The sequence below is a fragment of the Lepisosteus platostomus genome, unplaced genomic scaffold (genome assembly GCF_059453375.1).
Source record: "Lepisosteus platostomus isolate fLepPlt1 unplaced genomic scaffold, fLepPlt1.hap1 Scaffold_46_H1, whole genome shotgun sequence".
Taxonomy (NCBI): domain Eukaryota; kingdom Metazoa; phylum Chordata; class Actinopteri; order Semionotiformes; family Lepisosteidae; genus Lepisosteus; species Lepisosteus platostomus.
Genome location: NW_028291666.1, coordinates 358,859 through 369,716, shown reverse-complemented (window position 1 = coordinate 369,716; position 10,858 = coordinate 358,859). Strand labels below are relative to the sequence as shown.

General features: G+C 47.2%; 3 non-coding genes across 3 annotated transcripts; 1 reads left to right on the top strand and 2 right to left on the bottom strand.

The window, feature by feature from the left end:
* Positions 1–2,683: 2,683 nt before the first annotated feature.
* On the bottom strand, positions 2,684–2,755 carry trnae-uuc (transfer RNA glutamic acid (anticodon UUC)). Its single transcript has one exon. It is a non-coding gene; the product is annotated as a tRNA-Glu (tRNA).
* Positions 2,756–5,108: 2,353 nt separating this feature from the next.
* trnak-cuu (transfer RNA lysine (anticodon CUU)) lies at positions 5,109–5,181 on the top strand. The gene has a single exon. It is a non-coding gene; the product is annotated as a tRNA-Lys (tRNA).
* A 5,020-nt stretch (positions 5,182–10,201) lies between these two features.
* On the bottom strand, positions 10,202–10,272 carry trnad-guc (transfer RNA aspartic acid (anticodon GUC)). Its single transcript has one exon. It is a non-coding gene; the product is annotated as a tRNA-Asp (tRNA).
* Between the last annotated feature and the right edge of the window lie 586 nt (positions 10,273–10,858).

Genomic DNA, 10,858 nt, shown 5'->3' with positions numbered 1-10,858 from the left:
AACCGCCAGCGTGTGACTCCCCTGTCCCCGTGACCTCATTGCTCTGCTCTCTCCTCTGTGCAGCCGAGCCCGACTCACGGTAAAGTGAAAAAAAATATGCCCTCAACGTGAGATTTAGTCTGGAGCGAGGATAGATGTTACCTTTTTATCATTGAACAGGATGTATGTGATGTGGCGACTAGGTTCAATTTTGTATCCTCTTTAAAAGATTAAGGACTGGGGTGAACGTGATTTACCAGCTAAGAACCCGACGTGCGCACCGTTTAAGCTGCATAGACTCGGTCGTTTAACTCTTCTCCATTAGTAGGGTTAAGGTTAAAGAAAAAAACATTGCTGGCTTCTTTTTTTTTTTGCCAGCCGCTAGCGCTGATTAGCAAGGTTTGTATTTCATGTTTTGCAAGTTGCATCCATTTTAAGAAAAACAAGTCGCGTTAAAGACAGGAAATGAATACTTGCATTTAATTAAGTCTAGCTGTAGGCGGTTGTCCATAATGACCAGTACTGTTCAAGAAGACAGAACAAAGAAGGCACCGCTGGGATTCGAACCCACGATCTCCTGTTTACTAGACAGGCGCTTTAACCAACTAAGCCATAGCACCCCAGGAGTGTTGTCCTTTTGCAGCCACTTGGACACACCTTTAGAAAAACATTTTGTTAACAGGCATTCTGCCTCAGCCTAAACACCTATAGCTTGCAAAGCGCATGCTATTAGACAGGCACCTCTGCAAGACCTTAAGAGTCTCTTAAACTAGTGATAGTAAGGTGTTCCCAATGGGTGATGTTCGGCTTTCAAATCATCTCTCCGTGGAAGCGCCGAGATGCAGCTGTTTAAGGCTTAGAAGCAGCTGACTGTTTCACTACCTAGCTGATCACTGTCAGTCAGGGAGCTTAGAGGTGAAAAGCCTGTGTGAGAGACAATTCGCCGTCGATCAGTTCAATATGTTCCGTACCAGCTCGGCGCACCCGAGATCATCTTGGTAGCCGTGTAGCTCAGATGAGTGAGAGCTTTTGTGTATTTACCACCGTGATTGGATGCCGGCCCTTCTCAGGTCACAGTAAACCTTCTGCTCAAAAAAAGTGAGGTAAAACCTCACTCTGCACAGTAAAACCTAAAAAAGTGAGGTTTTATTTAATCTCTGACCAAGGGAAACGTTTCATTTTTTCAAAGAAATGTTTGTTAAAAAATAAAGTCATAGTTCCATGGGATTCAATCATAGACCGTGTGACATGGAAGTCAGGAACCTAACCCACTAAAGCACTACAGAAACATTATCGACAGACAATGTACAGCGTGTACTATTCTTGTGTTGCGGTACATGAATATAATTATATCGTTATTAATTTCAAAATTATAACTTTATTAACTTTATAAATTTATTAACGTTATTAATTAATTTCACGACGCACAGACAGAGCGTGGGGAGCTGCCGCCTGCAAACACGGCTCCAGGCAGGACTCCGCTCTGCAGGAGCCGCAGAGCAGAGGAGATGGGGGCAGCTTAGCTCCTGTGCAGAGACCTGAGCTGTTGTTGCTGCGGACGCTGTCTTTTCTGCACTCGGGGTAGGAGTGAATGTTGAGTTGCCCTTAGAAATGAAGCAAAGCACTTCAATGGCACGGGTGTGTGTGTGTGCGCCCTGGTGATTTTGGGAGACAGATCGAACCTGGGCTAAAAGAGAGGGGGCTTAGCCCTCTTCCATTTGCTACTTCAAAGTTGTACAACCCATTTGTATCTGCTAGGCGGCGCAGTCGTCGTGCACAAAGAACGCTTTGAAAAGCGTCAAAGGCAAGTCATTCTGAGTTGGTCGTTTGTGTTTTCCGTTCAGACGCGAAATGCTGAAATGATCTCTCGGCTCCTCGGTTGTCATTTCTGCTCCGTAAAGGAATCACAGCACGCGTCGGCTTCCAGCACGGTGGGTCGGGACACGATGCCGGGGGGTCGGAGAGAGCGATGTCTTCCTCGTTAGTATAGGACCTGTCACCTGTCCCCACCTGTCACGCGGGAGACAGGGGTACATCAGGACGCGCATTGAAGTAAAAGCAGGATGCGCTGCGACATGCACTGTGCAGATCCTGCCACACTAAGAGGTGAGTGGGTCTGTTCGATCACAGCGCTAGGCGAATCCCCAATCCCCTTTTGTGCGTGGCGACAAAAGAAATCTGTTTTCGCCCGGTTTCGAACCGGGGACTTTTTGCGTGTGAGGCGAACGTGATAACCACTACACTACGGAAACAGTGGTAAGACATGCCCAGCGGCCCAGTGCTGAGCTTCGCCAATGCGATTCAGCTGCTTCCAGTGCCTTTATTGGAGTGCGCTGATGGACCGTGCTCTCTCTCCAGAGACCAGCACGCCTCTCATGGACGGAGCAGGAAAGGCGGCGTCACATTCTACAGCCCTCTCCACGCAATCGACGAAATCGGGCTACTGACGTGGAGAAAATCGCCTCTCCAGAAAGTGCAAATATCATCTTGGAGAGTATAAATCCAATTGCCGAAGGTCAGCCCTGTCTACCAGAGTAACCCTCCCACCTCCTGCAGCGATGGTCAGCTCGTCTCACACGCGAGAAGTTTCGGCTGGAAACAAGCGCCCCCTCTTCTCGCACGTTTTGCACGTTCGAGTAGTTTTAATGCGGCTCCTTCGTACACGGTGCTGATCTTTTGGAAAGCAGGAGGCAAAATTGACACGTTCCCATACCAGGAGTCGAACCAGGGCCGCCTGGGTGAAAACCAGGAATCCTAACCACTAGACCATATGGCAGCGAACAACCCTGCTGTTCCCGGCATCATGCAAGCAAACTACATAAATATGAGAAAACACGCAAGAGAGTTGTCACTCAGAGTGTCGAAGGGTCGATGTATACTGGGACTCAGTTGAAATGCAACGTCAGGACTTTTCCGTTTATGTCACGAAGAGAGCACAGCCTTTTCCGCCCTGCCACGTGTGTATCGGTAACTCGACGTGATTGTATAGTGGTCAGTACTTTGCGTTGTGGCCGCAACAACCCTGGTTCAAATCTGGGTCACGGCAGAATAGGGGTGTTTGCTTTTACTACTTGCATGAATGAAGGCAAAAAAAAGCCAATCGATGTGAACGAACGGCGCTTTACAGAGGAGTACTGCCTGACTGGATCGTTGATGAACGACAGAGGCCACTCCGACCTCTTCTCGGGTTTCTTCAATGACTTACTAAGGATCTTCTTCACATTCGCCCATGCAGGGGAAGCCAGTTACACCATAGCAAACGCAGGAAAGTGCATTTCATGCAGAGACCAGGAGGGACCTGTTTACACCAAGAGTGGTCGGAGTATGGAACAATGCGCCCAGCCCTGTTGCTGGAGTCGATTCTTGATTAGATCTTGGGCTCACTAAGAGGCCCCCGCTGGGTACTAATCTTTCTGTTGTTCTCGCAGGTGTTGCGCTGCTTTTGAGCCGACAGAGCTCGTCTTGGTCTGTCGGGACAGCCCAATTGCAAATGATCGGCTCCAGGTACAGAAAAAACGTGCGTTTGGTACAAGAGTGCATGAAGGCACCGGAAATACATTGGGAACAAATGACTGGTGGTTCAAGACCTCTGTGAAGTGCAGGAGCGTGCAAGAAGAGGCTGTTTGCACCCGGTCTCGAACCTGGGACCTTTCACATGTTAGGCAAACGTGATAACCACTACACTTCGGAAACCTGTAGGGTTTGTTGCTGGTGTATCGCTTGCGTTTCGGGCTGAGAAAGGGACGCGTCATTTTAGGCAGGGGGCGCTGGAGAGAGGAACAAAGGGAGCGATGAAACAAAATGCCGAAACCCGGGATCGAGCCAAGGACCTTTAGAACATACTCTCACGAATCGTTAGAATATGTGCGTTTGATCATCAATTGCGTAACAACCACATTCGTTCGACTTGAGCCATCAAGCTCATAGTTTTCAAATCTTGAAAGCTGTCATTGAGCACATCATAGTCTGCAGTACGCCCCGTAACTTGCGTACTTCAACAGAAAGAAGAGCAGACAGCTCCATAAATATGCGAGGCGCAGAGAGTGCAAGGCGAGCCGCACACGTTTCGGTGGCTGAGAGAGGGCAGTTTTTGCTTCTGCATTTCCCAAGTAAGGACGCATGACAACAAGCGATCGCGGTGCTCATTTACGACATAGTGGTGATGAGTTTTCAGTACGTGTTCTTTTGAACGAGCAATGAGGTTGCTGCCTTGGACAGCTGACTGCACGCTCTCATTGTGCCACGTGATGAGTATTCACCAGGCTCTTTCAGTCATTAGTCACATTCCATCGTTTGCCATAAGCAGATGCTACAAGGTGATGTGGATATCAGTTCCCAGTCTTGTGGACGAGGACAGAAAGAACACACAAGGGCTCAGCCGGGAGTTGAACCCGGGACCTCCCACACCCTAAGCGAGAATCATACCCCTAAACCAATGAACCACAGCAGCACTTTCTATTTTATCCTGTCAGCGAGCTTGAGGATGGGGGAGAGGCGTCATTCACTCGTCCAGTCAGACCTTCATCAATAAGTCAAGAAAGCCGCAATTACACGACTGCCTTGCAGACGAAGGGCAGTGAACTGCACCCGGTAAGAGGGGAACAAGCGGCACTAGGCGACACTGAGGCATGAGCCCCAGCGAGGGGGGTTAGCTTGCATGGTACAGCGCTCGCTTTGCATGCGAGAGGTAGCGGGATCGTTTCCCACGTCCTCCAGGTGTGTGCTTAGAGCTTGATGTGCCGAAAGGTGTCCTTTAGCCTGTGGTCACACCTTGCATGGAGAGCGTCATGCAGCTGTCAATCATTTCGCAGCCACGCCCCCTCTTCATCTTCTCTCTGCCTTAAGCGTCTCCGCCACTCTCTCTTGACATTTCATGTCAGCATGTCAGAAGTCCGAGTGACGTTTTTAATGGCTGAGTGAGGGCACGATGCTGAAGCAGAGAGGCCACTTCAGCCAGAGAGACTTGTGCTAGGTGAGATCTGAAAAACAGACTCGCAACAGAAACAGACCAAAAAAGTATCGGTAAAATCAAAAGGCAAATGCAACATCCAGCAGAGGGCGTCTAAAGATTAGGGAACGGGCGACTGAAATCCATATGAGGCAAACTTTCCGGCTGTGCACTGCAGCTGGCCTCGTTGGCGTAGTTGGTAGCGCGTCAGTCTCTTCATCTGAAGGTCCTGAGTTTGATCCTCACACGGGGCAGGGCTGCTTCCTCTCTTGCTCTTTTCAAACACTTGCGGCAACTGTTCGCTCATAACCACGTCTGGAATGCGTGACCTTTACACGGGGGAGAAGCAACGCCGCATCCCTTTTCTAAAGAACATTCACATTCAGAAATAAGTCAAGAAATTTGCCATTACTTTTGCTGTCAGCCTGCCCATGTTGCCAAAGAAAGATTCACTCGGCGTCAACATGACAGAACAGCGATCACTTGAAAACACTGTTCCACACTCCGTAAGCAAGAACTTCAGTGTTTGCAGTCACCCGATATGCCGATAGTCAAAGGAGCACAAAACACGAAACGTCAAAAGACAAGATGAGTTGATGGAAAGAGCGTTGAATTGATGAGCACAAAAGTTCAGCTCGTACAATAGGCAACGAAGGTCCCGGCGTCATCATCGCACTTGAAAGGACTGCCTTGCAGACTAAGGGCAGTGGGAGGTTGCTGTTTTGAGATGGAGGCATTGGGATGGTGGGCCGAGATCTATTCTTCTTAAGGAATTCTTCATCGTGAAAGATCGGTCCACAGATCATCCAAAAAACTTACAAATTTTTGGGACTCAGGGAATCACGTCTTGAAAATACGGCTTGGACGCGTAACGGCATTCTATCCAACTATCCAACTGCAGGACTTGAGGGTTTTTTGTGCTTTGTTCTGTTTTCGTTGACATCGCATTCGTAAGAGCGTCAAAAAAAGGCAATTCCAGCATCTAACACGAATAAAAGGGCTATTGAAACTGCAGGGCTGCGCAGCTTCTAAAATCCTTGCACACAATTCTCCGTTATTGTTACTTCCTTCTTTCTGTCTAACAAAGTTCCCTTTTCCTGACCGGACGGGGAGACTATCATTCCAACTTGAAGCCAGCCTTAAGTTCTCCGAGGCGCATTTGTCTGCTAGCATGCATTTTGTGAAATTTTTTGTTGTTGTTGTTAAACCGAAAGCGACTTTGAAAAAGGGTTCCGCCGCCGCCCGGCACTCTATGTTAGACTGTATCAAGAAGGCAGCGCGCGCTGCAGCCGTGGCCGAGTGGTTAGGGCGATGGATTAGAAAGCCGTCGGGGTCTCCCCGCGAAGCTTCAAGTCCTGCCGCCTATGGTGTCGTCATGTGTCTGCGCAACAAAGGAAAAGCACCCGTTTCGCTTTTCCCGCGACTTTTAAAACACGAATGATCTGGATTTCTAAATGAATGGCTCTTAAAATGTGATCTGATCTTCATCTGACGCATAATAATAAATAAAGACAGTCTTGTTTAACAAACAACACACAACATTTTACATTGTCAATTCAGTTCAAATCAATGTATTTCTATATAGCGCCTTTCACAACAAGGTTGTCCCAAGGCACTTAACAATGCAAGTTGTTAAGAGCCTTGTGTCTAATATGCCGCCTAGGTTACGTGCTGTCTCTTTGAGGCAAATGTTTAAATCCTCTGAGTTAAGTGCTGAAGTTATAGTAGTCCTATCAGTATTGTTGCCTCCGATCAACAGATCCTCAGTTTTCTCAGAGTTGAGTAACAAAAAGTTTTCACACATCCAAGTCTTTCCTTCATTAATGCATTTAACTAAAGTGATAATAGAAGAGTTGTCGTTTGGTGTAAACAAAATGTTTATTTGAGTGTCATCAGCATATGAATGAAAGTTCATATTATTTTTTCTTATTATCCTACCTAGCAGCAGCATGTAGAGAGAGAGAGCAATATTGGTCCCGGCACTGATCCGTCTGGTACCCCAAATTGAACTGGTGACGTTGATGAAGCAGTACAATTATTAGATATTTGAACATAATGAAAACGATGAGTAAAATGTGAAGTAAACCACTGAAGGACGGTTCCAGATAAGCCAACCTCAAACTCAAGCCTGTGTAACAAAACAGAGAGGTCAACCGTGTCAAAGGCAGCTCTAAGATCTAGAAGCACAAGCACTGTTGCATTCCCTGCATCAGTAGCTAAGAGAATATCATTTACGACTCTCGTTAATGCAGTTTCAGAAACCAGACTGAAATTTCTCAATTATATTATTTGAATCCAGATACGATTGACGTTGGGCAACAACTATTCTCTCAAGACTTTTAGATTGAAATGGGACCTTTGAGACAGGCCTGTAGTTGTTAAGAACTTGTGGATCCAAATTTGACTTCTTAAGGAGCGGTCTAACAACCGCTACCTTAAATTGATCAGGTACAACGCCTGACGCAAGCGATGCATTCATCATACTAATTATAGGTCCTGCCAGTCCTTCGAGGGAATCTTTGACTAGCTGAGTGGGGATGGGATCTAGCGAACAGGTGGTTGACTTTGTCTTACGTCTGTGTTCATGAGTCCACCATAAGAAGAAATCTGAACAGGAGTGGTGATCATCCGAGGTCACCACGGAGGAAACCACTGCTCTCCCCAACAAAAAAAACACCACTGCCCCTCTCAAGTTTGCTAAAGACCACATGGATGTTCCACAGCAACTCCTGGAACAATGTTCTGTGGACAGACGTGACAAAAGTTGAACTTGTTGGTAAATGTGCACAGCGTTATGTTTGGAGATAACAAAACACTGCATACCAACTCCAAAACCTCATCCCACCTGGGAAGCATGGCGGAGGCTGTAGGGCTTGCAATCATCGAGGGACCGATGAATTCCAAGATGTATCAGGAAATTCTACAGCAGAATGTCAGGGTGTCTGCCTGTGATCTAAAACTCGAAAGACGCTGGGTCATGCAGCATGACAAAAACAAAGGAGTACATCAACAACAGAGTGGCTGAAACAGAAGAAATTCCGTATTTTGGGATGGCCAAGTAAGAGTCCTGACCCCAATCCCATTGAAGTGCTGTGGCATGATCTGAAGCAGGCCGTTCAGCGTAAGACATCCCAAAAATATACATGAACTGAATCAGTTTTGCATAGAGGAATAGGCCAAAATACCTCCTAACCGCTGCTCAGGTCTGACCAGCCGCTACAGAAAGTGGGGGTTGAGGTTTTTGTCAATAAAGGAGGTTCCACTAGCTCCTTAATATAAGGGTTCACGTACTTTTTCCATCAATGACCTTGATTGTTTAAAACATTTGTTAAAACAGCAATGTCAAATGTTGGGCGTGTGTTGTTTGTTAAATCAGACTCTCTTTATTGATTATTATGACTAAGATAAAGATAAGATCACATGTTAGGAGCCATTCATGCAGAAATCCACATCATTCCGAAGGGCTGTTTACAAAAGTTTTTCTCCCAACTGTATGTGAGAGAAAAGCAGAGACGCTCACTGAGTAAGGTGGGGTTGCAGCTTCGCAAATTGCAAGGACATTTGTACTCTCAAAAGGGGACAGGAGCAACCCAGATGGGACTCGAACCCACAATCCCTGGCTGAGAGTGCCAGTGCCTTAGCCATTAGGCCACTGCACCACACTGGGTGAGGTTGATCACGCTGATGAAGAGCCAGTTTTTTTTTCCTTTGCTTTTTCAAAGGGATCCCCAAAAATAAGGGAAGTTAGGCAGCAGAAGGTTTACTGTGACCTGAGAAGGACCGGCATCCAATCACGGTGGTACACACACACACGCTCTCGCTCATCTGAGCTACACGGCTACCAAGATGATCTCAGGTGCGCCGAGCTGGTACGGAACATATTGAACTGATCGACGGCGCATTGTCTCTCAGACAGGCTTTTCACCTCTGAGCTCCCTGACTGACAGTGATCAGCTAGGTAGTGAAACAGTCAGCTGCTTCTAAGCCTTAAACAGCTGCATCTCGGCGCTTCCAAGGAGAGATGATTTGAAAGCCGAACATCGCCCATTGGGAACACCTTACTATCACTAGTTTAAGAGACTCTTAAGGTCTTGCAGAGGTGCCTGTCTAATAGCATGCGCTTTTCAAGCTATAGGTGTTTAGGCTGAGGCAGAATGCCTGTTAACAAAATGTTTTTCTAAAGGGGCCTCGCACTCTTTTCCAAGCAATGGTCACCATCCCCACCGAGTGTCACAATGTAGTCATGTCCTAGGACGTCACCTGTTAGTCTCCATTTGTCTGCCACCAACACTTTAGGTTACGGGGTCACAACCGCACCCCGGAGAGCAGAGGAGCCGTTGGCGTTCTGGTGGCGCAGATTGGGCTGAAGGTGGGGCGCTTGAATCTCGCTGTTGGAGGCCGTCTGAAACTGACCCAAGCCTTTCCCTTGAATTAAATGTAAATAAGAAATGAACCCCAGATGCACATGGAATCAATCACGTGTTTCCTTTGAGCCGTTTCAAAGACTGCTCCAGAGTTTACCTTGCACAGATGCGCAAAGATTAATGATGGGGGTGCATGCTTCCAGGCGCCTTACAACTGTAGGGACTGATTAGAGACAATTCGTAGCGTGTGTTCGTTTCCATATACGCCCCGTGTTGCAATGGTAGGATGAAGTCAAATACGGCTTGGACGTGTAACGGCATTCTATCCAACTGCAGGGCTTGAGGGTTTTTTTGTGCTTTGTTCTGTTTTCGTTGACATCGCATTCGTAAGAGCGTCAAAAATAGGCAATTCCAGCATCTAACACGAATAAAAGGGCTATTGAAACTGCAGGGCTGCGCAGCTTCTAAAATCCTTGCACACAATTCTCCGTTATTGTTACTTCCTTCTTTCTGTCTAACAAAGTTCCCTTTTCCTAACCGGACGGGGAGACTTTATCATTCCAACTTGAAGCCAGCCTTAAGTCCTCTGAGGCGCATTTGTCTGCTAGCATGATTTTGTGAAAGTTCATATTCGGACAAACACAATCTGTGGCGTTTAGCGTGACATAGTCTTGCAGGCATCGTGCTGTCTCACTGCAATACTATACCGCTGGAGGAAACAGTCCATCTGGCCATGAAACTCATTTGAACGTCTAGCTACAGCAACTAACAATATCATGATTTATTCAGGATGTGTGGAATCAGAACGTCCCGGAGACAGCTTCCGAAATCGTGAGCATTCTCTGGTGGTGTCCTGCTGGGATCCTGTGGGCGTGTGTTGGTGGTATAGTGGTGAGCATGCAAAAGCCACTGCACTGGCCAGGAATCGAACCCGAGCCTCTTACTTGACAGGCAAGAATTCTTCCACTGAACCACCAATGCTCAATACCTGTACCTTCAAAAGAGACGCTTTTTTGGTGCTCTGTTCAAAAAGCGTCGACATCTGTTTCCAGCTGCAAAATGCCATCCGCGGACGCTGAAGAATTTATTTATTTAGACACCGCTCAGAATCCCCTGTAAGATTCTCCCTCAGTTCCTTTGAGCAGTGTTTTACCTCTTTCAAAAGGCTTCACTTTCCTAGTCACATTCCAAGGCTCATCGAACCCGGGCTGTTTCCTCCAGCGGTATAGTATTGCAGTGAGACAGCACGATGCCTGCAAGACTATGTCACGCTAAACGCCACAGATTGTGTTTGTCCGTTCGTGTCAGTCGTCGTGCAACCACGGGAAGTGGGACACAAACATGCTGCAATGCTTTCAGGACATTAGGATTTGTTTATGCAACATCCGAGAAGAGTACTTGTGGCTTGAATGTGAACTGTACGTGCCCGCCCCCTTTCCTCTGTAGTGCATGAGTTCCTCCCGGCATGCCCTTCGTCATTGTTCTGTCATCTTGTATTTAAAGGGTTGTATTCCTGCTGCTGAAAATAAGCAACGGTTTCCTCACAACGCCCTTTGTTTCCGACGGA